Source organism: Pseudopipra pipra, chromosome 4, assembly GCF_036250125.1.
Source record: "Pseudopipra pipra isolate bDixPip1 chromosome 4, bDixPip1.hap1, whole genome shotgun sequence".
Classification (NCBI taxonomy): domain Eukaryota; kingdom Metazoa; phylum Chordata; class Aves; order Passeriformes; family Pipridae; genus Pseudopipra; species Pseudopipra pipra.
In genome coordinates, this window is record NC_087552.1 from 4925786 (window position 1) to 4953588 (window position 27803).

Genomic DNA, 27803 nt, shown 5'->3' on the forward strand with positions numbered 1-27803 from the left:
AATAGAGCAAATTTTGCTCTCTAAGAAACTAATATATTGTGTAGCTACTGTAACTTTGAAGTGCTTGGGGTTATTCATTTAGGACAGTCTAGGTGTCTAACCTAATTATACACACTGTATCGGTGTTATACATTTCAGAGCAAAGCCATGCAGCAGTCTGCATCAAACCTTGCATTCTTCCAGGGTCTTATGATAGTGCCCATATCCTTTTTTAAAAAAAAAAATCCCCTGTTATTGCAGTGGGCTACAGGAATGGACTTCCAATTGCCTTGAGAATTTCCCTTGAGAACAGAACACAGAAGTCGATGAGAAATGCTCTTGCTTCCCAAATGTATGCTCAGAGCAAGGGTTCCACATATCAAGATTTATTTTCTTTTCGGAAGCAGACAGAAAAGGGGTTTAATATCGGTTCTTTGTTTTAAGAAATTTATGTTTTTGCTTTTTCCACTATGCTTCCCATCAATAGTTTGACTTATGTGTTCTGTGGGCTGTGTTTTTCATAATTTGAGTATTGTGTAAGTAGAGATTAGTTTGCTGTTTCTACAAGGAAAGGTAATGTCCGCTATCTATTCTGTTGTCCAAGTGTCACTGATAACACTTGACTTGGCAGTCATCCTTCCAGAAGCCTTCATGACACATCCCTCCATTTCAAGGGGTAAAATGATGATATATCCCTAAGTAATTACAATGCTATACATTACAGTTTATATTTCATGCCACAGAACATTCACCTAAACTGTTTCTGTATTTTACTTCTGAGAATGCCCTGTGAGACAGTGGCAAAAAACCTTATTCAAGTCATGGTATATATTCCTTCATCCTGCTCTGCCTGCTTTACTTGCAGGAAATTACCAGAGGTCAATTTTGGCCAGCACTTGTTTGCATTTGAACTCTACAGCAAAATAATAGTGGAGAAATTTTCCGGAGCTCCGCCCTGAAAACCAGCCAGGATGGCAACAAAACAATCCATTACAAATCTCAAATGAGCTTTGTGTGGTTACAGTCTTAGACTATTTCATATTTCTAGTTGAAATGGGCAGGGTAACAATCTCAGTCACTGTAAAATGATGTCTAGAAAATTCAGCCCAGTTTGTAGTATCAGGCTGCTACCAAAACACAGGATGGGAACAGGGATTGGAGAATCTTTATGAGATCAAACTTCAGCCATCGCTGCCTTACCTGACAGTAAGAATTTAAAAATCATCGCTAAGGCCAATTTCTAACATGACAATGCTCCAAATCATGACTCTTCTCAAATATATCTAGTGTAATCAAAGTATCAGATAGTTGTCAACATATCTCAGCTGCAGAAAGAGAGGGAGAAAGGATGAGTGGATTGGAAATAGCAAGCAGAGCAATGCAGGCAATCTTGTGCTGGCTGTTGATTCAGGTGGGTAAAGACTTCACAAAGGCTGCCAATCTGGTACATTTTGTGAAAGCTGACTTGACTTTACAGGGTTTGGAAGTGATGTCATTTTAATTTTGAAAACTGCTTCCTGGAAGTTGCTTAGGCAGGAGTAAAATAATGAAAGGAGTACCACTTTGAGGACAGACACTGAACAGAAAGGCCCAAAAGATTTACAGCAAACAGTGAAACATATGGTATTATATTACTGAAGGTACTAGATTATTCATCATACTCTTTGTCTTTTAGAACATGGATTTAATGTCATAACTGTCCTATGTTTGAATTGGAATTGCAGTAAGAATACAATCCCTCTTTTTTTTTTTTTTTCACCAGACTGACTTGACCAAGACAGCATGGAATTAGAGTGGAATAGGGTTTTGTTTATATGGATCAACTACTCTCTGGTAATATTTTTCTGTCCTCCTCAAAATTATGAGAATTATACAATTCAGATTTTAAAATTGCTATTGGCAATATTCTTCAGCTGGAAGGGAGTGATCAAAAAATTGCTTTTCTAAACTGAAATAAAGTCCCTCTTAAGAACCCCCAGCAACAAATTTCCTTGAAATATTGTCAAAAACACGAGTTCTGTATTTCTCTCTCACATTTTTCTTTCAGCATTCAGAATGAATGAAGTAAAGATCTGAAATATGAAAACAAATAGCACAGCTGGCATTCAGTATAAAAAAATATCAGGAAATATATTCAGATTCTCAGACTGAACTAGCACAGCAGTAAGGCCTTCCAGGTCTATGAAGCACCTAAAAGAGTGGATATGCACTTCAGTAAGGCTGGGAAAAGTGATGGGGAAAAAAAATAATTCAGTGAATTGTGCCCTGGGGTTTTCCTTCTCTGAGAGCTACATTAACAGTGTTAATTTGAAAATAAATCTAACCTCCTTGTTGAAAATTGGGTTGTCAACACTAAGACCTTCTGTTGAAGCTAAGTGATTTAGAATTAAGAATGAGCAAGATCCAAGAAACTTCTAGTAACAATTTCCCTTGCAGAACAACTTTGTATGTAATGTATGCCAAATTATTATTTTCCTGCTTTATTTAAAAAAAAAAAAAATCAAAACCAGTAAGAGTATCTTCCCTCAAGAAACAAAACTGGTTTTTATTTGCTTGAAGTGATGGGTGAAGAGAAGCAAAAAGACACTCCTGGTAATGCTAGAAATAGAATCCAGGTCGTGCAGTACATTGAACCCTTCTCTAAGTGTGTGTGCACTACTTTCATAAAAATTGGGAAGTTGGTGGGAATAGCAACAGTGTAATGAAAGCAAAATTGGCCTTCTTTGCCTCATACTGGGAATTTGCCTACTTGACAAGAACCCAGTGTTTTCAAGGACATTTAGCTCCTACATCAAGGACTTCTATGAAAGTCTAAACAGGTTAATCAGCGTGAAGAAAAAAGAAGGAGTGATGTGATGTCAGTGCTCTGTAAGCAGATCTCAGCCTCAGAACTAATATTATGGTTTAAGGCTTTAAAATGAGATGAAAAGACACATTCCTGAGACTCGAGCCTGTAATTCCAGGCACACTGTGCAGCCATTCAGGCCCATGTGAAGTGAGTGGGTACAAAATCACCTGCTGCAAAGCAGGCCCTCAGAGCTGTGTGCTGCACTTGTATTATGTGATCTGCTTTATGGTATTAAAAGGCTACTGAAGTCTCCTGCCAATGAAGCCACTAGATAGACAGCCACATTTTCAAAGGGCTGCAAAATATCTACCAGACAAAATGGACTTAGTCCTCTTTCTTTTGGGCATTAAGTGGCAACTGTATGTACATTTACATACTTGCATCTCTTAGCTCTTTTTTTTTTTTCCTAAGGCAAGACAGGTATGTCTTTAGACAAACCCAATGTCTCTGTGAACATTTGAGCGAATCCACAGGACCCTGAGCCTATTCCAATTAAGTCTTATTCCTTGCTTTTCACTCATACCAGTAGAAATGAGAAGCTAACAAAACTGCTGCTAGGGAAGGGACTACAGAATCCATTCCCTTATCTCTGCGTTGCCCTGGGGATTGTGTGTAGCTCATAACCTTTAAAAATTATACTTTTATAAGATTTGCTTATCACTTATATGTAAGGCTGGATTTTCTTCCTTCAGTTGGTTTCCATATCCCTGTGTCAGTCTATACTCCTTGAAAATGTAAACATGAACCTTCACCTATTGCTGAGTGCTGGGAACCATGTGATAAATAAATTTATTGTCACAAGACACCATCTTTAACAAGTAAGTTTTCTTTTTGACAGTGGTTCAGATATGGGTGGATAAATGCAACGTGCCCTGCTGTCCCCTTGCTGGTTGATAGCAAAAATTATTGCATGGATAATATCCAGTGTTTCAGCTAATGAGCTTGAGAGTTGCAATGGATGTATGGAGTGCAGAGTAGCTCTTATTTTAGAAAGTTATCAATGATTTCCATCCTGTGCAAGTAATTAAGTCTGAGTATTTTTGGACACAGTTTGATCTTTCTTTAATTGGGGGAGCAGGATTTGAGTCACTGTGGGGATCAGAATAGGGGAAGAGGACATAAAAATAATAGCAAGAAGCAAACAGGTCAAGTGATGAATTAAAACAATTCACAGTGAGTTTTAAACCCAGAAACAAGTGGATTTTTCATGTTGTTTTGTGAATTTATACTGTAATATATTTTAATTTGTAGACACATTCTCACTTGTGGCACCTTAGCAGAAAGAAATTTAAACAGCAGCTTACTGGTATAAAAAACAAATCTGAGTGACAAGCACGGCTCCCTGAGGAGGACAAAATCCTTCATCCTGCTTTGCACCATTCAAAGCTCCCTGGTCCAGGATTTCTGGTGATTTTGACTGAAAGTTTGCCTGATTCTGTCATAGTTCAGAGCCTACTTAAATTTTAAATCTTAAATATACATATTCTGTGTGTTACATGTAGGGGGTTTTTAATTATTATTTCATACTTTCCTTGCAATTTTCCTACATTGTATGTAAGAAAAACAGCTTTTCAGAAAAAGGAGTGAGGAAATGCCAATGTCTCTAGCAACTGAGAGGTGTTCAATAACAGAAAGAAAGGAAAACCCCCAAACAAACAGAATATTTCTTTGAAAGACACTATTTCTGTTGCACTTGCTGGTAGCAATCTTCAAAGCAACTGAGAGGGAAGATGAGTAAGTGTGGAAAAAGGGACATGTGACAGTAGTTGTGAATTATTCCCTGCAGGCAATTTAAAATATACTGAAGATACAATATCTTTTGCCATGAAAATTAGAATAACTCTGCTGTTGTCAGTAACAGGTAGATGTGCCATTGAATTAATGTGTGTTTTGGGGAGGAAGGTGGTTGTAGAGGTGAAAGGGTAAAGAACCTCAGCAGTCCTGTCTTTCACCACTCCCTGTGGTACCCTGGCATGTGTGACCAGGTACTGACACAAAGGTGTGGGGGTCACCTTTCCCACTTCACTGTCCAAATTAAGGAAAGCAAGAAAACCTTTAAGGATATTGTCACTTTTTTTTTTTTTTGGTGAGTTCAGGTCAATCCCATCAATCACGTTGCAATCGCTTTCCATGAAGTTTGAGATTCATATTTGGCTTTTGATAAAAACAGGAACCCATGAAAAGCTGGGAGAAATTTTCCCAGGGTTTCAGGACACAGCCAAATCTAGCTGGACTGGTGCCTCAGACAAACTAAGGAGAAAAGGTAAATCTCAGGAGACCCTCATAGGCTGCATTAATTTTTAAAACACCCATGTCCTGGTTTTTAGGAGCAACTACAGCTCCCATTAAAACTCAGAAAATGAGACCAGAGGTGCTTATTCAGCAGAAGGTAAAGTATTTTGTGATAACATGACAGACAGACACAGGGAAATGTCTTTCATGCAGAAAGCATTTCTATGACTATAATAGAGGTATTTCCATCTCCCTCAATATTTTTTCATTACATTGCCACAGCTGCTGAGTGGAAACTGCCTGCAACAATGAAATCTTTGTCCAGGAATCCCACCCCCTCTGCTTTTAGGTTCAGCTAACCTAGGGATTTGATACCAATAGAGAGCACAAAGAAAATTCATCTTAATAAGAAGAGGTAGAATAAGCCCTGAAAACTTGAAATACTGAGAATCAAAATTAGTCTGTAAGGGAAAAGTGATACAAATGGTCTCCTTATCAGATGAAACAGCTGTTGACAGAAATATGTGCCTGCCAAGTTGAGATTTTGGAAAGTTAGGAATCTGCACATTGTGGACTTTGATGTGAGTGTGGAATTAATTTGAAGAGCTCTGAAGGTTATTCAAGGGCTTGTTAAAAACTGGTTTGTAAATATACATCCTGTGTGTAAAACCAGTGTGTTAAAAGACCTACAGAGCCATTTTAAAAAGCTGCAAAAATAAAACTGTGGCCAAAATTGGGTACTCAAATTAATAACATCCCTTTTACATAGGTTATAATCAAAAAATAAGTAACCTGCGGCATTAGATAAAAAAATTTCAAGAGCCTCACACAATTAAACTTTCTGTTTTTGAAATTACATCATAAACCATAGAAGGGGAACCCTTTAACTGCCACTTTAAAACAGGCTATTAGCTTTGGCCATTTTTGAACAGTGCATTTTCAGATTCAGATAGTGCTGGACATAATTCAGCATAATTTCAGCAAACCTTTTAGCAAGAGTGACTCTGTTACACTGCCCATTCTGTCCAACACTCAGAAATGGAGAGGACTGACTGCACGTGACTGTCTGATAGAAATGGGTGTCTCTGTCATACATGAGGGACAGAAATGCAGCTTGAGAGAACTGTTCTTTCCTCTTGACACTTTGTAAGGAAGATCCTTGTATTGGGTAAAATACACCCAGAATTACATGCATTATAGAAAGGGGAGGGTGAAAATTATTTAGAACACAAGCAAAGTTCTGAAAAGGCCAACAGTGATACACTGACTTGTCCCAAACCAGTGAGATAAACAGGAGAAAACTGAAAATATTTCTGAGGTTATTTTTGGCCATCTTCAGAGGTGACATCCCCAGAGAAACGAGGTGTAGATATTGAGGTGGAAGGGAAGGAAGAAAGCACGAGTGCATCAGCATTTTTGTCCTTTTTTCCCTGTGACACCCCCCCAATTACCAAAACATAGCTCATTAGATCCTAAAAGGACTGCCAGACACTTTCCTGAACAGTGTCTCCCTGTAGCCCTATTAAGTTAGATATGCTGAGCCAATTAAATCATCAGCATCCAGTTTTGTGGAATCTAGGAATAAAATCCAGATAAAAGGCACTAGCATGCCCTTGACTTCTGCAGGAACTGAAAGATCCATGTGACAAACTGAGATGTTAGACCTAACTCTACATCCCATGAAGAAAAATAAGCAGGAAATTTTGTGTACCAAGGCACATAAATGTTGCTTGTTCCCATACAAGTTCCCTACTTATATTCCTTTACCTGGCCCATCTTTCCTCTCTTCCCTCTGCTGCCATCCCTGCACAATGGAACAACAACTATCAGAAGTTCTCACTGAGGCATTTGGAGCCAGTTCAGCAGCAAAGCTCTGGCAGAGAGTTACCTGTCACCACCATGGGCTCTGTGAAACTGGGGAAGGAAACTTCGAGAGAAATGTTACCTGGGCATTTTGGATCAATCCCTGCTGCATTTGAGGTACTATTTTACTGGCCTTCAGTCAGAGATTGTTCTCTTTTGTCTTCTCAGCCCTTCTGTGTTCTGCATAAACTTTTTCTTCCATTTGTCTCCTCTACATTTTCTCTCCCTTTTATTTTATTCCTATATTTATTTGCCCTCTTATATTTATTACTCTCTGTCATGCAGTGCAGAAAAACAGAAGCTCTACCCAAATTAGCCCAGATAAGAAAAGAAAAATCTGCATTTTATAATATCCATTGCTTGTCTCTTTTCATGTACTTATTTTAAAAGTTTTTTCCTTCTGATTTTTATATAGATATACAGTCCCTATGTCAGAGAGTCCACTTTCCCGTGTTGCAGGGCACAACAGCACAGAACATACAATATAATCCTAGACTATAAATATATATATATAAAACATACCAGTCACTGTAGTGCTGCTTCTGCCTTTATTTTCCAGTTGTCTCCCACTAGTCTGGCTTTTGAGGCATTTTCTGTGCATTGCCCAGAAAATACTTGGATACTCTTGATGCCCAGGATACTCTTGATGTGGGAGGGTGGGCCTAACCAATGAGCCTGAGGTGGTTTGGCAAACACCTCAGAAAATAAAAGATCCTCCTGTGCAGCAACGGAGTAGGATTCAAATGAAGGAAATTCAGCACCACTGTAATGCTCTGATCAGTGGGTGCTGTTTGTTACACCAAGTAGCTGTTTAATAGAAATATCCTCTAGCATCTATTTAAAATCATAACTGATTTTTTAATACTGACACAAAATTGTGGGGATTTGTGAATGCTATTGATTTATTTGGCTGCTGAATTGAAGGAGAAACAGGAGACATAATGAGAATGAATGTGAGGGGCATTGTGCACAGAAACAATTGACAGCTCAAGAGAAACAGACCCAAGCAGAGCATAAACGCAGCCTTAAATGTTATTAAAACGGTACATTGGGTCATTCATGCCATTTGATTACTTTAACATTTGTAACCACATGGGACAAGGACCTGACATGAAGAATGGACTATTCAAAGTGAAGAATTGGCCAAGTGCATGACGGGCAATTTGCCTTCCTTTGAAGCATCTTGCGTTTGCCAAGCAAAGTGGAGAATATTGGACCTGATGGATCGTTGGCTTAATGGAGCGTGGCAGATCCTATGTTCCTATTAAAACTGACTGGCAGAGGGCATTGTTCCAAACACAGATTTGGGATTAAAAGTAAATGTATATATTCCTCCGACCTTTTCCTATATTAAAAAATTACAAGTTGCATGATTTCTGTTAAAACTTACTAATTGTACGTAGCTTGACTTCTTAGTCCCGCAGTCTGATTTACAGATTTATTTATGAAACATATAATTTATTATTATTATTATTATATTATAATAATGTAAGGTGCAAAAATTTGTGTGGCTGAGAAATGTGGTGGTCTTGTGACAGAAGTATCTCTGGGTAAAACAAAGAGAATAGGCTTGGGAAACCAGAGATACAATCCAGTGATCTCTGCCTTTCTTCCCTTTCAGCCAGTAAAACGCAACAAACCTACTTAGCCCACAGCCATCAAACCTTTTATCAGAATTAACCCAGAATTAAGAAATAAAAAAAAAACAAACCACATTTAAACCTTTTTTACAGGCAAAAGCAGGGCTGGAATGGATAAGTATCTCAGAATTACATCATTCTCTGCTGCCTTCTTTGTGGCAAGTCCACACCCTTAGGAAAAGGGCAAAGCAGGGCATCTACTGTGGTTGCCTGGCTGCCCACTAGTGCTACAAAACCTTCTCCCTAAGTTTAAAGGGACTTGTCTTGAAAGTAATTAGGTGTTTTACCTGCTTCTCTCTTGTCCTTTGCTAGAAAGCTATTGTAGAACCTTTCCACAGTGATAAAGGAAAAGAGCTTTTAAAATCCATCTACCTCCAAGTCGTTTACTTCATAATTATTAAATTACTTCGGGGTGAACATCCTCCAGTGAGCAGTAATAGGAGCAAAGGAGGCTATCACACTATCTAACTTCTAAATTAAGTAATGAATTAAGAGTCTTCCTGGTGTCTTTATGTATCAATGGAGAAAAGGAGCAGCTCTTCCAAACAGTCATTCTAAATGCCTGCATTAGGGAACGTAACAAGGGCTTTCCAATTTAGCCACCTACATTTGGTCCCTAAAGTCAGGTGGTGCCTTGGAGTCAGAAAGGAGAAGCCCTAAAAGGAATTGCTAGGGCAGAGGATATTTTATGTCAGCAACAAAATGGAGATGGGGGAATTCCAGAATTTTGGGAAACACAGAAGAGCCAAGGTTGCTGTATTTTAACATGGATTTTATGTGATGGCAGAACTGGACTGACAGAGGTCATTCAGAACTGCTAACACGCAACTTACAATTGCAACTTGGTCCTTTTACTAACAAATAACATTTTAAAACCTTGAAATAGAGACAGAAATAAAGCCATAACTGAAAGACTGAGGCTATTCTTTAGGTCCAGAGCTCACTTAGCAAACATTTGATTTCTCTTCTCTGAAAACATGATTGGCATTGCTAACCACCTTTTGATTTTTAGCAAGATAAAATGAAGAAACAAATTTCAACAAAATATATATATTACTCTTGAATACTTCCCATTTCCTCTCTGCTTTCCTTTTTTTCTTTCTTTAAAAAAAAGTATATATATGCTTTTTTCACATATATACCACATATGTATAAACTTATGCAGAGGTTTTAAAAGAACAGTTCTGCCTGACAGCCTCTGAACTGCTTCACAACATCCTTGCTGGGATGAGGAGCAATTAAATTTGGTAACTCCTTTTTGGTTTTGGTTTGTTTGTTTGTTGTCAAAATGAGTTGGTGAAGTTTTTATTGAAACTGAAGAGAAGAATTTACAAACATGGAGAGAAAGAGGTGAAAGGCTCTCAGGAGTGAATTAAAAACAGCTACTGCCAGTGGACATGAACTTGCTAAGTCCTACAGAACACAAGAATAGAGGATTTGCTTTACCACCTTTATCTTCTTCTGTATTATCACAGGCACATTACAGGCATGTTAAGCACTTTGAGAAACCAGCTCCACTAGAATCCATTGCTGGAAATGGGCATTTAAGTGCCAAATGGGTTACTGCAACATTTGTTCTGGCTCCTGTCAGATTTGGACACTTCCCTGGGAGAAGGATGCAAGGAAAACACAGGTGGAGGACGTGAGGAAGAAGGTGAAAAGGTCCCAAGTACAAAAGCTATTCTGGCTTTCTATTCAAAGCTTGCAGGGTTCAGCTTCCTCTGTCCTGGTAATCCCACACTTGTCCAGAGAGCTCCACTTGTGAGCAGTGATGTGAACGTGACAACTGGGCATTGCTTTGCAAGGCCATGAGCAAAATTCAAAAAGAAGACCTGATGTTACCTGAATTTTGTGCTTCTTAAAAGTGTTTTCATTTCAGACCTTCCAACATTGTGCAAGTACTCGCTTGGGAATGGTTATGTGGCCGTATGAACAGATGTTTAATGCTCACAGAGTGCTTTATTTTTTCAAAGAGCTTAAAGAACATAAATAATTGCTGTGGTGTAGCCACTACTCGAAAGGTTAAGCAGAATCTAAACTCATAACAAGCTGAGGGCCAGATCATCTGCCTCCACCTCAGGAAAGGCTTGGAAGTGCTTTGCAAAGCAGTCATAGCTGGCAGCTGGAAAGAGGTGATGATAATTTCTTCTCTTTGCAGCAGCCAGAGAAGACACCGAAAAGGCATAAGCTGTCACAAATAACAACTTCCCTGTCACAAGGTTTTGGGAGAGGTGGAAAATGATATGCAAAGCAGTGGCTTTTCACACCCATGACAGCTTGGGCACAAACTGAAATTGTTCCTGAGAGGCCTGAAAGTGGAGATAACAAGGAAGATTGTGGGTAACAACCCAAGACAAGACAGTTACATGCAGAGGTTCCTGGTGTGATGATTCCTGCTGTTTTCTGAAGGTATTTCTTTGGATCATGTAGGCAAACAGTTACATCCCTGGATGCTGAGGATGCCTGCAAATGCCTCCCGGCTTCCAGAACACAGTGAAACCTGAGTTTTACTCCATCTTTCAGGTTGAAGGGATTTATGAGAAGCTTGCCCTCATCTGTGCAGCTCTGTGCAGCCAGGGAATATAAGGTCTCAAGGGATTTCCTTTTTATTAGAACAAACCCATTAGTTTTATGAGCTTTTAAGTAAAGCGTTGGCAAAAAGCAAAAAATAGTAGTTGATATAAAACATGCATACATCTTTATCTGTGCATGAGAAATGAAATAATTTTCATTAATTTTCAAGGATAAAAAATAACTTTGACACACATTTGAAATCAGGACAGGCTGGAGATAAGGAAAATAAAACATTCTGGGTGAGAGCTGCTCTCAAACAACCAAAATGTTGGTTTCTCATTCGCTAAGTCGCAGCTCAGGCAAATATTTTTGGGTCATTGCCCAGCTCCTTTGCCCTGAATTTGGACTGGCCATTTTGCTGCTGTATTAGCAGTCACCGTGCTCTATTCTAGAGAATGCTTCTGGGAATACATCTTTGTGTTGTGATTGCAATAACAGTAAATACAACTGGTCTTTCAGATTATGAAATACTGAATGTGTACAGGTCACTCCACTTAGTCTGGCTGCTTTTTAAGTGCATTTTCTCTCCTGCCTTTTTAGACAGTGAGGTCAATAGGTTGGCCAAATGTGATGAGAGTTTCTTAGTCAGGCTGGGGAAAATGTTTATTAATTTACATCCATTAGAAGTGTACAAAACAACTTATAAATTATGCATTGAGCTTTCTTACCTAAAAAACTATTCAGTGACCAATGTAAGGTATTATTGTGTAGCAGGGGTTGAGTATAGATAATTATAGGATACCACATTTAAATGAAGATCTACTCTGCTCTAACAGAGGTCTCAGAAACCACAGATATGTAGAACTGAGTATAATCCCAGCCATCAATTCCATTCTCTGGGATCAAGTGTATTGGCTCTCACAGATATTTGTATAGCCTGTCCTGAGGCGTGCCCAGCAATGCAGATTCCACGAATTCTGCAAATTATCTCTTTATTGATAAAATGTTGTTAGAAAGTTGTTCCTTTAAATATTTAAAAATTATTTTTCCCTCACCACGAAAGAGTAAATTTAGTTTACAAAATGAGCACTTCATAATTTGTTTTCTTGGTGCACTCAGGGCCCTGGCTCTCACTAGGTTGTTTCCCTCCTCTTCTTTCCCCTTATTATTTTAATTTTTAATTTCATTGTACAATGTATAGCTTGAAAATGGATTCTTTCACTGAAACCATTCTAACCTAATTTGGCCTAGTCTGAGTGCAGCCATGGCACCTTAATATCACAGTTTTCTGGAGTCACAGGCTTCAAGGACAGCTTTGTTACAAAGAGCTCCCACTGTTAGTGCTTATCCATTTATTTCCATAGGCTGGTATATACATAATTACATTCACTCTGGATGGACAATTATACTTTTATTATCCAACTACAGTGATACAGCTTTTACATGTAAAAAAAATTTTTTTTTCATAGAACCACAGTAATTTTCATAGAATTGGGTTGGAAGGGACCTTAAAGATCATCTTGTTCCAACTCCCTGCCATGGGCAGGAACACCTTCCACCAGACCAGGTTGCTCAGAGCCCCATCCAACCTGGCTTTGGACACTGCCAAGGATGTGGCATCCATGTTTAAGCCTCCTTTTTTTCCCCAGATACCTCTTGCCTGCAACTCATCTCCTAAGGAAGGGAAGTGTCAGGCTGCTTCAGTATCTCTAGACAGATACTGCAAACAGAGATGTTGTACGTGTTCTTAAGAACAATGAAACAATTTTTGTAGCCATTAATAATAATAACAATGATGTTGATTTGATAAAAATAGAAGATCTAGCTTATTCAAGCACTATTTTTAAGTGATCACAGTTCTAGCAGCATGGTACTGGACTGCTTTGCTTTTGTATATGGATTTATCAACACTTTTGGAGGTAATATCACTGTTTTAGTAAGAAAAACATTGTGAGTTTTCACTGGCAGGCATGCAACATTTTTTCACTAAAGATGTGAGGACCACATTACCAGGCATGGGGTTCAATGCAGAAACTAAGATTAACAGTACAACTTTACCACCTAATAAAGCTTGCAAGCCCTCATATTCTAACCAGCCAGCTGAAGGAGATGCAAAATACTTGGCCAGATAAATGTGTGCACACCCTTTATAGAAACACATAAAAGAAACTCTTATTAAAACAACATTTCTTCACAATCTGGTGTGGAAGAAGAGATTGCCTCAACAGACTGATAGACAGAAAGAGGGAGGCATGTGAAGTGCTGTCACCTGCTCCACCTTGGCTGAAGTCATCAGTGCCAAAAAGTTTCAAGTGGTTGTTTAATCCTCCACGCAAAACGACCCTGACTTAGGGTATCCACTTCTTCCCATTTCTGAGAAAAAGGCCTTGCTGGGGAATTGCAGCTTTGCCTCATTTTTTCTTCCTGTTCTGCCACAAGTCTTAGGGATGGGCTGGAATAATGTCAGTTGTCCTGATAATGAGAAATGCTTATTTCCTTGCTACTGTGAAATAAAACAATAAGTTGCTTTACGATAATATTTGCCTCTAACCACACTTAGACAATGCTCTGAATTTCCACTGAGAAGCTAAACCAACGCTTTAAACTCAGCTCTGTGGGTTATTTATAGATCTCTGCTGGCTGGTGATAATGATCCTCCTCAGGCTTAAGTCACAGGCAGAATAATCCCCTGAATTGGAGACCTTTTATTAATTGTTCTTGTGTTTTTGCTTTGTGGGAGGAAAGCTCCATCCTACCTGTGTGCTTGGATGCTGTTAACAAAACACCTCAAACAGTGCAATGTTCTTTTGCAAAGGAGTTTTGCCTCAGAGAACAGGGACCTGCAAACATAATCCCAAAGAACTGCACAAGCCATGGGTTTTATCCCGAGAATATGCTTGCCCAGAACCACCATTGCTGCCCTCCACCTGCCCACAGCTGCCACAGCCAAGAGGAGTTGTCCCAAACATACAGTCAAGCAGCTGTGTTGTCCAAGGCATTCAACACTGTGGAATACTAAAATAATTATTTTCCTCCTTTTTTTTTTTTAAATTTTTAATTAATTTGGACTGTAGCAAGCCCTAATCAGATAATAGAAAGGATTGCTCATTATTCAGAAAGAAACAGACACAGAACAAATGCTCCCTCTTCTCTAATATGCCTTTGGGAACAAAGAAGCAGGAAAATCAGTCTCCATAAGGGAGGAATGATGAAGCCTTTCTACAGTTTCTTTTACTGGCCTCACTCATAGAATCATAGAAGGGTTTGGCTTGGAAGGGACTTTAAAGATCATCTTGTCCCAACCCCCTGCCATGGGCAGGGACACTTTACACTAGACCAGGTTGCTCAGAGCCCCATCCAACCTGGCCTTGGAACACCTCCAGGGATGGAGCATCCACAACTTCTCTTGGCATCCTGTTCCAGTGTCTCACCACCCTCGCAGCAAAGAACTTCCTCCTAATATTTAGTCTAAAGCTACTCTCTGTCAGTTTGAAGCCATTCCCCCTTGTCCTGTCACTACATGCTCTTGTAAAAAGTCCCTCTGCATCTTTCCTGTAGGCTCACTCGAGTCTCTTCCATGATGTCCCACTAACAATGCAGGTCCTACACAGGAACCTGGGAGCAGGAGTGGTTAATAAAGTAATTCTCCACTGTTACTCATTCCCCTAAGGCATGTGCAAATCCTAGGAGGAAAAGCCCACGCATGGAAAGAGGATGCTTTCTTTGGGGATTGTTATAATTCTTCACAAGCTTTTATTTCCATGTGAATTCCAGCACATGGGAAAACAGGGATTTTCCCAAGTGATAATTTTTTTTTTTAATCATAATTTTATTTCCTTCACCAGATTTTACCCAGTTCCCTGTGCATAAATGTATGGGAAAAGAAAATTAATTCCATGAAAATTTTGAAAAAGGTAGGAGCACTTGAAAAATCATTGGCATCAGGGATTTCCTACTGGCAATTCCACTTAAGAGTGCAATGAGAAAGCAAATGGCAGATTATTTCCCCTCCCCTTTTAAGCTTTCAAACCTCACTGAGAGTTACAGGTGAGAAGTGATATAATAAAGTCAGTAAAGACAATTCTTATCCTACCCCACAAATTAAGAAGGGTCAAAACGTTGTTAGAGGATGAGGTCCTAAAGGTAGGAAAACACTACAGGGAGGAAACAAAGTATGTTTAATTTAAGGAATTTCTCCACTTGTGAACATCTCAAATTCTGTAATCAGACAATTCATTGGTGGCACACTGGAGTATTACTTGCACCACCAACAGCTGCTGGAATGCAGCTCCATTCAGGAAAATATGTTTTAAATTAATTTCTAATAGACCTTCCCTGCAATACAAGAACAGACAAAAAGTTCTCATGAGATTCCTTCAGAGAAACATCTCAGTAAGGGACCTGGGGAGAAATTTCTCTGGGAAAACTCTTTAAAATTGCTTTTAAAATTAGAATGCTGCATTACCAAGTTTAATAGAATTATACACGGTTGAAAATGGAATTTTCTGATAAGAACTGATGGATATTCTTTATAAAAGTGCTGCTGTTGGTCTTCCAAGTAGCACTTACCTGTCGAGGTGTGTGCACAAATGCACACGTGTTTTTGCCTAAACTAAACACACTTTCTCTTGTTTTAATTCTGCTTCCTGCAGAATGGAAGATGGTGGTTTCCAATGGGAATAACTTTTAAGAGCAGAGAACAGGAGGAATATTTAGAATAACTAAACAAGGGATACTGGTAGTGTGTGAGTAGGTGATCCATTCCAAATATTTTGTATAGACTACACAGTACAGCACTGCACAGAAACGTGCATCAGTTGATCAGACACTTTGCTTAGCAATTCATGTAATAAAAGATAATACAAAAATCATACTTTTAACCACATCTGCTGTATCCATGTTAGTTTGCTGAGGCTCTGCTGGTAAATATGAAAAGGAATCACATAACCAGCCACCTCATTTGATTTCAAAGAATTAAGCCAGTAGCAATACAGTGAACACAAAATGTATTATTTCAGCATAGTTTTGCATAGCATCTGCAAAATAAGTAAATAAATAAAACCTCAGAGATTTTTAAAACATTCTTCAAATGAGCCTACAAAACAACACTTAGCACAGAACTTCATTAAAGAGAACTAATGACATAATCTCTCTATGTGTTTACTTCTTCAGAACAATTACTCGAGGCAGGAAATCTTTAGATAAAAACCTCTAATGATGCTAAGTCTCCTATCTAACCTCCTTCCCGAAAACATTACAGTTAATGATGACAAATTCTTTCCTTTTCTATCATAATAAAATTCAGTCTTTGTATGTGGTTCAATAAGAACGAGAGACAATTTGCCTTCCTTCTTTCTGATTATAGATTTAAACTAGTAATTAACTTATGAGAAGTTTAAAAAGGTGGAAAAATGTTTTTCTTCTCTTGTCACTGTAGCTTGTATTTGTTCTGAACTTGCAATAAATAACAGATGAATTTAAAAAAAGATCAGCAAATTCAGAAGTTCTGAGACAGAATAAATGAGGGACTCTGCATGTGCTCTTCTCTTTCCCAGGCTGCAGAGAAAATAAGATGAACCTACAAGACACAGTCAGATCAGGTTAGAAGGACAAAAGTGCAGCTACAGATGGAAGAAAAACTATGAACTTCTGAGAGTCAGGAGCTACAAGAAGAATTTACAAACCAGTAAAATGGAAGGGAAAACAAAGACTGGAAGTCTAGACTGTGGTATGTAAGTACTGAGGGGGGAGAGCTCATTTCCAGATAATAGTATCTGAGGGCCACATGCTGCTTGGAAGCACAACAGTGCCAGCTGACCTGCTTACCTACTGATACTGCCAAATACATTGTGAGTTTATCACAAGTTTTCAGTTACTGAGCAAAAAATTAAAATTTGGCCAGTTCTGCTTGTATTTACTGAGAAAAGAGTTTTGCAGGAGAAATTCTGGTGATAAGGATTATGCACACGAGTAAGGCTTGCAGTGTTGTTCTTCAGTTTAATCATGACTTTGCATCTGAGTCTACAATAGGGACTATCAGTGGTGTTAATGGCAGTGAGTCCTCTGCTACTTAGAGTAACCTTTTGCCCTTTAAAGTACCCACCATTAGGGACATGAATGTAGAGCAGGCTCTGGAAAATGCTGGTGCAGTGCAACGATTTGAATGAAGTACTCCTGAGAAGATGCTCCTGCTGACAAATAGGAGAGACTTTCTGCATAGATCATGTGAAGGTCGCCTGCCAGTGCTACCTTTGGCAGGCTGGAATCAATACCAGTTGCTGCAAAAACTCCTTATCAGTCTGGATAAAGCCAGAGACTCTGCAGAAACAGCATAAAGCTGATGTTTGAGGCAATGTAGGTGCACTGATACTGGGATTTATTACAAAAGCTCTTACTGAAACAGTCAATGAAATTGTCTGAGAATGCCCCTTAGCACTGCACATGCAAAGGGAAAAGAAGCACATTTAATTCAATATCTCATGTTCTTTTACGGGAACTGGTAACAGGAGGGCATTGACAAAGTTCCAATAAGGTCATCAGGAAGTTGTTATCTGAACAGAAGGTTGTGGTAGTCACTTTGTTACTGGCGCTGAGCCGTGGGGGGGCTGAGGAAGGATTTGCACAGCTCAGAGAATTGCTGATACTTTCTTATAAGTCCAGCACAGAATGTAAAAGAATACATGATAAGTGTAAAAGAATACATGATGATCTTTTGAATTACTTGCAGGAGCTTTCTTATTTCTGAAGTTAAAACACACAGCACTGCAGTTCAAGCAAGAACAAAATAGCACACACAAGAATGGACTCTCTTGCTTGAGTCTAAAATGTAAACAAAGCATACCCACACCCCCCAAACAAATACCCCCCATACCCGACCCTACACAGCACCCCTCCTGAATGTAATGAGTTCTGCTGTTCTCTACAGATATTATCTGTAGCTTTAATTACCTCCTTCTCACACTCAAAAGTAAAGATGAGGCTTAATTTCAGCTCTCAGATCACTGTCTTTCCGAGGCAGAAAGAAAACACCTTTCCCAGAGAGAAACACCCACAGAACTAATTATTGCTCTAAAACACAGGAGCTCTGTTTTAAAGTAATTTCCCATCTCCATGTGGTTTCCTACCCTGTTTGAAAGTGTGGGTGCCAGGGCTGGCCTGAGGCAGAGATGGCCATCAGAGGTGGCTGGGGAAGCAGGAAAGAAGCTGGATGCTCATCTGCTCGCAGTGATTAGGTCTCAACTACGGGATCAAGGGCTCACGGTGATACCCTCAGTTGGGACTGGCAGATCAGAGCTGGAAGTTTTCCCCACGTGCACCTGCTGGGCAGAGCAGGCATCACCTCTAAATCCCAGGCAGACCCAGACTGAGGCAAGTGTGTCCCGAGAGCTGGAAAACTGTTAGTGGCACCAAAAGGCTGTGTCAAGGTCCCAGGCTGGGATTGTTTGTTCGGAAGATAGATCAACAACACAGCTGGAAAACATCCAGGATGCAGCTTCCAAGCCCTTTATGAGCTCCCTGCCCCCATCACAACCCTTCTCATCCTCTCTCTTGGTTCTGCAGAAGATGTATCTGCTTAGCAGTGCTTGGAAGGGGAGCAAGGGCTGCCAGGTCACCCCATCAGAAGGGTTTCATATTTGCAGATAGTTACACCAAATCCATCACTTCTGTCATCACCACCAGAGCCCTGACAGAGCCTGTCCTCACTGGTTTTAGTGGGCTTTGGATTAGATCTGGAATCAATATAAAGTATTAAAAGAGCTGATTAAAAAGCAGTAACAAGTCCAGGAACTCAGCCAGTCAAAAGCCACCTTGGTGCCTGAATGATGCACCTGCTGAGCAGTCAGCTGCATCCCTCCTGGGCTCTTAGTGTTCAGAGGATGTGTCTGTGGTGACAGTGACAAAGGCAAACACACCTAAGGGACACCATCTAATCCAGGGCTGCTCCCTGCCAGCAGGACCTGACTCTGGACTGACAAAGATGCTTGTTCTTAGGTTGAAATACTAAGCTGGCACCTACATTGCAGAAGGCCAAAAGAGAGAAGCCTTGCTTTTTTGTGGAAGTGCTGGTGCTAAAGTAAGCAGTTTTCCTTTTTGCTAAGTCTGCAAAAGCTATGACTATTGTGGCCAAAGTCAAAGGAATACTGTCAGTTTAGCAGAAGCCCTGTTTCTAAAGGTTTTCAAGTTGTACTTGCAAAATTTGGTAAGATCAGAGTTGCTTATATTGCACAGTTAATGCTGAAAACAGTTTCCATAGTAAGTTTGATTTTCAATTTCCTTCCCCATCCCTTGCAAATGTAAATCGAATAATAATAAAATGCAAACACCAGGAACACATTTCAAAGCAAAAACCTAAAATCCTCCCGCATTCCCTAAAACCTCATGGCACATCTTTTCCTCTGATAGCATCCCTAAGGGAAGCTTGCTTTAGTAACTCATCAAACATACAGTGGTTAGGAAATAAATCTGTAGACTTTTGAACAGTTTTCTACCATTTTTTGACTCATGGAAAACAGAGTATTTGTTGGCACTTGTCTGAAAAACCAAAGTTTTCCTTTTTTTGCCTCACAAATTAGTAAAAGCTCTTCTTTAGCCAACTATTGGGCATCTGGGTGAAGATGTGTTAGTGTTTGCCACATGTCTGTCACATTTGGCACAATGCTGTGTTGGCTACAGCTCAAAGAAAATCTCTCTGGAAAGAATATTCTGATTTACTGGTATGCAGGGGCAGGTAGATCTGCTCGTGAGAACTCATAGGTGTTTCTGAGGAATTCTTGGGAAAGAGGAATGCCTAAACACCGGGGAAAGAAAACAACTCACAGATCCCTCTCCTTTTACAAACTCCCTGGGTTGATGCTGTGCCAGGTTCACAAAACATTCTGTGTATTTCTGTGAAAAAAAAGCAGCAATATTTCCTGAAAAGCCTCTTATAACAACACTTCCCAGAGTGTTACTGGCTCTTTCCTTGTTTAAAAAAAGCTTCCTAGTCATCGCAAGGAGGGTGGAAGGGAGGAAGTCTATCAACAAACCCTTTCCTCAGCACGTGGTGAGCCTGGGAAGCAGACTAACCACAGGCTGAAAGGGAAACTGCAGCTCCTTCTGCTACAAGATAGGCAGTGCTTCCCTATCTCCCCCATTTTCCCCACTGCCATAGGAAGCATCCAGCATTTCAGATATCAGCTGATGAAACAGCACAGAAGTGGCAACAAGTTTTCTCTTTTTACCACCAACACTTTCAATAACTTTGACCCTCGATCCAAGGATACTTGCTGGTGTAAACTGTTTTCAAGGGTGGTTCAGGTAGACGGAGAGGACACACTGTGCAAACAGAAAATGTTGAGCTGTTGTTTGCCAGCTACCCATGAGACAGGAGCAATGAAGAGCTGATTTTTTAAAGGCAAAACCCACCTCAGTCTTGCAGAGTGGCAAACAGCAGAACAGAACAGCCAGAATACAATCAGGGGAGCTGTGTGGTTTAACAAATGCAAACGTGATAAATTGCTTTTTTATAAATTACTTACTGCTTGTAAATATAATTTGTGAAGTGTTTAGTAGTTGAATCAGAACCAGCATCAGAATTATATGTCTCCAAGGTTGTGATCTGTGTATTAGCAATGACACACAGATTATTTTTGAATGTTTCCACCAGCCAGTTTTCATCATATTTTATTACCACTAACAATGTACTGCTTTGTGCACTAAGTGTGATCTGCAATGATTACACTGTGAAAGTGTCAGCAGCATTTCCTCTGGGTCTCTCGGGAACATTGAGGCCATGCACCCATGGATATCATGGTCCAAACTTTCAGTAATTTCACTGAGAACAGGACCAAGCCTTGCACATGCTGCTCTCCTCTCTCCTGGCATGATCCCACTGCATCACTCTCCCAGGTGAGGGCTTGAGAGCTTTCCATGGGTCAGAGCTCTATGGTCAGTCTTGACTCCTCATTGATTAATTCCCTGAACACTGTACATCTTGAAGTGATTCCTCTTCTATTTCTACTGCTGCTTGTTACTTTAAGTAACATTTTTAAAGTCACCTTGCTCATCCTTAAGTGTTGTAAGCCAGGAAGGTAAGATGCAGTATCTTTGCAATTTGACACTGTGGCCTTTAGATGTGAGGTATCCACGGTGAATTAAGACACTGTCCTTACAGCTTCGTCAATGCTTCACCTGTATTTCTCTTATTTATCCTGGAAGGCTCTCAGAAGACATGGAAAACATGGATAAAGCAGTTGCTTCACACGCTCGTAGGAGCAGTCACTGCTCTCACTGAGTTTGGTCACCTCTGTAGTAACACTGCCAAGCAGCTCTCCACAAGACTGGGTGACATTACAGATGTGTAACGTGTCAGAGGATCTCCTACACAACTTCCAAAGCCCTTGGTCACGTAGGGCACAAGCATTTCAAGTGCTGAACACAGGTAAGCTGCACTGCACGGTAATTTGCTGCACAGCTGACTATCACCGTTTCCTCTGTTAAATGGTTCTCCACAAGCACAATTTTAATAGCCTTTGGTCTTGTTTTCTGTGCCACAATTATAACCTTTAGATCTCTTCTTTCACCTCTAAGTCATTTTCCTAAAAAACTGCACTTAAGCGGCATTAGTCCCTCAGTTGCACAATTACATCACCCCTTAAAATCCATGTTATATTTGTGCATGAAGAATTCACTGTTGGATTCCTCCACCCTTTTTGCTTTTAAGCAAAAAAATGAACAAGTAATGAAAGGAATAAGCCCCCACAAAGTCTCAGTATTGTCCTGCTACACAGCAGTCATTGAGACACTAAGTGAAAAGTTAGCTTCTCCAACAAAAACGCTGGAGGAGGTTAAAAGAAATGTAGGTGGGTATTTGTTATTACAAAAGGGGTTTTACAGAGCTGGTATTAAACATGGGGTGATATCCCGTGTCTGTCTTTATACACCCAAACTTCAAGACTGTGGGAATTTCCAGAGTGCAAGGAACATAGAGTATAAGCCAGAATTATTTGTAAACATGGGATAGATGGGATTTATATAACAGGCTACTGCAGATTTATGAATCCAGGAAAGGAAATAATTACAAAGGAAATTAAAGTTAAAAATAGTCATGAACCACGAAAAAGACTGTGCTTTCACCTCTTTCTCTGGCAACAGAGTGTTACACCCACTTGCTGTGTGCCAGTTCATTCTTCTAGATAATTAGTAGGGCCGGGAATGGGGTCTCCAGTTTAAAAAAGAAACTTTACTTGGTAAATACTTCTCATTGTATGTTCAAAATAGGTTTTAGATTGCCTAGACAAAAGGCTTATACAATTTGCCTATACATCTAGCACAAAAATTCTTCTAATAGTGCGTTTCTGTACAATGCACTCCTTTTGAGAGCCGGAATAACTAAAAATAAGAGAAATTTTAAAGCCTAAAGCTAACCTACCATCTGATGGCATTTATCAGCAGCAGAACACCACAAAATGTAGTGTGTGAAACATAAGACGTGAACACTGAAGGAATGGGCATAACTGCTTCTAGTTATTCTACAGATAGTTATTTATAGGGCCACAGACACACAGTAAAATCCAGTAGAAATCAATAGTGCAACTAGATAGAAAAAAAAATGGAGAGAAAGAGTCAAGATGGAGCTCTACAATGCTGGATGTTGCTGTTACCTGTGGCACACGCATGTCAGAGAGCAGGGAGGATATCCAGGATCTTTAGGGGCTTCCAAATACTCACCTGAAGCCAAGCACAGGTTTTTAATGGTTTCAGTGAACAGATCATAGGAAAACACAAGAGCAACCATTTTCTTAATAATAAGGAAGTTATAATCCACCCCAAAAAAAATCCATGCCTGAAAAGGAAGCAGTGACACAATGAAGCTTCATGTGTGCACATCCAGCAAGTGATGTGGGGGACAGGTGAGAAAGGTGGGGTTTTAAAATAATAAGTTAAGGATTTTGTGAAAAAACATGTGCAGGTGCAACACAAGGACACTTAAGTGCGTTTTAGTGATTGCCAAAGATACATTGGTGGGATCTCACAAAATCCCTACCTGTTTCTTGTTTTCACCTGTCATTTTCTGAAATTAAAAGTACTACTTTTTCACAGAAATGGGATTTTTAGTGCTGTTTGGAAACATCTTTAATAGATGAATTTTAACAAGCTGCCAGTTAAAGCTTTTGGCATCTACCAGCTAAACCCTGGGCTTGCTGAAATCAACATTCATTTTAAGTGGTTTGATGCCTGTTTCCTCACGGGATCACCTGTATGCAGTAGCTCTGAATGAGATGCACAAGAACATTCCTGTGAATTTGGCTAAACAGCACCTGTTTATAAAACGCAGTTATATTTTCCTTTACATTTTTTTGTAGGGATTTAATGAAAAATAGCTTGATCCTTCTACATTTTTCCTGCATTCACTTAGGGTCCGGGTGTACAGATCCAGACACCAGTAAACTACTTTCAGAGCAAGGAGGATTTCTTCCAGCTCAGAAGGAACCTGTTGGGGAATCAGTTTTTGGGTACACCCTGAGATGGACAATTTCCTTTGAAAGACAGAGAGTGTTCAGTGAAATTCCCTGAATAAATATGCTTTGGAAGGAAAAAAAAGACATTGTGAGAACTGAAAGGTCAAGTATGGAATAAATTAATTCTGTAATTGATAACAAGTGACTTCCAGCTCTGGCAAAATTATGTACTTAATACAAGTTATTAGTATTTGTTTGTTTTCTGAACTGAGTGTCTGTGATTTTATCCTCAGATGAAAAGAACCAAAGAATTTAAGATTTTGCCCCTAAGCTAAAGGACATGGGTGTTTCGACCCAGCAGCTTCTGGCTTATTGTAGTGAGTTTTTGCAGTGCTGTAAATACTTTGCATAAGGAATATTTATATTTATTTATGTCTCAGCTCAGTGTTTGTTTGTTTTTAATGTAATCTAGAATGAACTCTTATAGTAAACACTGATGTTATTTAGAGAAAGAGTAAACCAAGCAGTACTTTCATTGATATAGTCACAGCTCCAGCAACTTCAAACCCCTCACTAAAGCACAGCTGAAGACAGAATTTGTTTTTTTGATACACAGAATGGCAGTAATGTGGGTTTTTCTATTTATTTTTGATTGTTTTCTCTGAGGTGGGAGAAAGAGCGAAATATTTCAAATTCTGAGATGATTACCATGCAGATCTTGATCCATCCAAGCCAGAGCCCAGCCCAAAGTCTGAGACACTCTGCAGCCTCCTGGGATACCCAATGCAGCATCAGGAAAACAATTCCCCAGTGGCATTGTTAGAGAACTCCCTGCAAGAGGATTGCCTGACAAGGGCTTTTCAATCTGATAAGGGCTATGAGAGGGCTCCTCACAGTTTCCTGATTAAATGAATTGTCTCATAAAGTAACTGATGCCGGTGAATCAGCTTCCAGCTTCACGATGGTGAATGTCTGATTCCGCTCACTGGGCTGTCGCAGGATTTTTAGAGGAGTTATGCCCATGAGTATCAGGAATGTCAGTTGGGGCAGTGACTGCTCTGTTCCCCTGGAGAATGCCAGGGCTGCCCTAATGAAGTAAATTTTTTAAGTCCAAGAAGTGAGTATGAATATCCACAATCACGTTTTTGCTTCTATCTTAAATAGTGTCATGTACCCAGCAGCTTCTGGTTCTGTATAAATAAATTCTGGCAGCCTCAACATCAGCTTAACTTTGACCATTGGATGGCATCGACCAGAGGTAAAGCCTATGATCTAAACGACTTGGGAGCTTTTAGTGTTCAGAGAAGCATCTTCCACTGCAAAGCAGAAAAGGGATAAATAATTTAAAGACAGTGCTTTTACTCAACTACTCCTCTTTGCTTACAAAGTAAATCTCAGAGTTCTAGGCGTAAAAATAAATATATATATATATTGCAGTCATTATGTTGCTCTGCTTTTAAGGTACTGAATCTTATTGCAGTGGGTTATAGTTCACCTGCTAATCTTGAGCTGCCTCCAGAATGGCTTGATGTGTTGGGAGAGGCTTTCTCGGTACTTCAGATCTGAATCATCAGCTGGATTACAGAAGACAAAGGTAATTCATCAACTCATTTCTCTTATTACCTGAGCTTTTAGGTTTGCGTGGATAACACATCTTGAAGCTTTGATTATTAGTTTACCCTTCTAAAAGTAGTTTCTACAAATCAGTTTCAAATGTCAAATATATTTTATTTTCTGGCATCGGTGTTCAGAAGGAAGGGCTGAGGACAGCAATCCAGCATCATTCCTTCTTGGTAAGAAAATGAAGGAAAAACTCCTTTAAGAAGAGAGAGAAGGAAAAGAAAGCAGGGGGGAAATATCAGGAGCTTATTTGTAGACACTCCCCCAAAAGGTCATGGGAGGCAATGGAAGGAATGAAAGCGGTGATGGAAATCAGCAACACGGGCAAACATCTCAAAAATGCAATCTTCAAAAAAAGCAGCAGGCAATCAGGCAGGGCTGCTGTGAGAGTCCACAAACCTCACGTCAGCACTAACCTACAGCAACCACCAGCTCCAGTCCCCGGCACACCCATGCGACACCCCTGCCTTCAAGGGGCTGCAGTCATGGGGTCAGAAACTTTGACATAACACCAAGGGCCCACCTAAAAAATAGAAAAGCCTGGCACCCACTCCCCATGGCCCCAGGCTGCGAGGCAGCGACTCATGGCATTGTCCAGGTGCAAGGCTTGGTGAGAGCCTGAGAAGAACTAATTTGTTTAGACCAAGTCAGAGAATGCTGACAAAATAACTCTCAGGTGTAAAACCAGAGATGTCTGAAAACTGAACATATCTAAATCTAAAAATGGTATAAAGCTGTTGCCACTAATTTTTAAAATTACTCTTTGCTGTTGGTTTTGGAAGCAGTTCTTGTTATTGCTGCATTAGCAAAGCAAGGGACCAAGGACATATAAAAGAGCAGTGGTGCTGTCTGTCCCAAGGCAAAGAGAAACTGTTGGATTGCAGGCTACAAATACACACAGGTACTAATATTTTATATAAACACAGCGGCATGTTGGACTTTAGCTGAACTTTAGTTAAAAATACTGCATGGAATAACTGCAGTGTCTGATTTTATCTGTTGCACAAGTAGACTTGAAGTCTCTGCATTTCCTGCCCACCACTGATATTGGGTTAAGACCCAGAATTTCAGCTATCCCAGCTTTTCTATTTCAATCCTGGTAACTTTAAATAGTGGTATTAGACTAAGATTCTCCCTCTGCCTTATTTTGGTTGTTCTGGGACACATTCTGCCCTGTATTGATAAGAGTTTAAAAATAAATCTAGTTTGGCCTTTGGAAACATAAAAATATTTTTGTGAGAAGAGAGTGCACGTTTCTTTTACAGAGTAGGTAAATATTAGTGCCCTTTATGAAACAAATAAGTTCAAAGTCATAGAGGGGTAAATATTTTTCCTTGTGTTAACTCCGTATTTCAATTTTCTAGCCAGGCTTGTATCAGCATTAAAGCTTTCCCTTCCATCTCTTACACCAGGCAAAGGCCCACCTTCCCCAGGCTCTAGTGATGGCTTTGAGCTAAAATTTCTTCACGTGGCTTAGCTGAGTATACCTCATTGAAGCCTTCAGGCACCATGTGGATAAAAACATTTGGAAGAGCCTCCCGAGACCCTGAGCATCCATCCCCTGGGCACAGCAGGTCAGAGCATCGCTGGGCTGCACAGCTCCAGCACCAGCGGGGAAGGAGGTGGGAAGGGGGGGCTTCAATATGAAACCCAGGAATGTTTAAACAATATTTTTCTTACTATGTTTAGTATGACGGGAATGTAATTAGAAAACATGAAGGATAAACCTTTTTAGAAAACACTTGCTTTGATGGTGGTTCGCGTGCTGGGTGGAGGGCGCCTGGAGCTGCTCTGAGCACGGCACTGTCCAGCAGAGCTGCTCAGGACGCCCAGGGGCAGCCGGGGTGAGGGGTCACCTCTGGTTTATGGTGCTGCTCAAGGGATAATCCTGCCTTTCTGTACCAGGTTAAGAGCTCCTGCCCGGCCCCCAGGGGCATCCCTGCCCTTGAGCAGCGAGCGGGTTCGCGCTTCGCTGTTTGCTGATCCAGTGGAAAGTTGGATCTGCAGGGAAAACCATGCGGTGTTCCTGAGGCAATAAGAGGCAAGAGGCAAGAACACTCGGAGAGAGGAGCCACGAGCCCTCTGTTCAGCTGGGCTCAGTTTCACTTTCATCCAGGCAGCTCATAGATAGTTCTCACTGTCAGGATCCTGGCTTAGGGAATCTGTGTTTCTCATCCATGGGATTGATTCCGTAGGTACAAAGTGGCACGAACAGCCTTGTAATCCAGGCTCTCAAGGCTGGGTACCCCTCGCCCTGCTGCTCACTGTCCAGGGAGACGTGGAATACTGCAGCTTCTGGGAGCCTTGAGGGCATCGAGGGAGCGTGGAGCTCAGCACCAGTCTTGTGCAAGGGCCATATGGAAAGAGGTACAGACACACACAGACGCTCATTGCTTTGGTTTTCTCTGATGCTCTGCTGAAGCCTGTAGGATTCACGCCTGGGTGATTTCAAAGCCGTAAAGAAATCCATGTGTTTATCGTATCTGGCTACACCTGGCAGTCAAGCCACGGCCACACGTGCTCAAAAACCGCCCGACGGTTCAGTTCCTATCCGATTTTTGGGGGCGGGTTTTTCTCCACCTGCTTGGGGGGTGGGGAGGAGGGGGGGCGCAAACAACGGGCAGGCAAACGAGCCGCTGCAGGGAAGCAGCGGTTCGGCCAACTAAT

At 40.4% G+C, this 27803-nt stretch overlaps 1 protein-coding gene across 1 annotated transcript in view; it reads left to right on the plus strand.

The window, feature by feature from the left end:
* Positions 1–27803, plus strand: part of BLTP1 (bridge-like lipid transfer protein family member 1) — a 355866-nt gene that overhangs the window by 235903 nt on the left and 92160 nt on the right. The gene's annotated exons all lie outside the window — the stretch shown is intronic.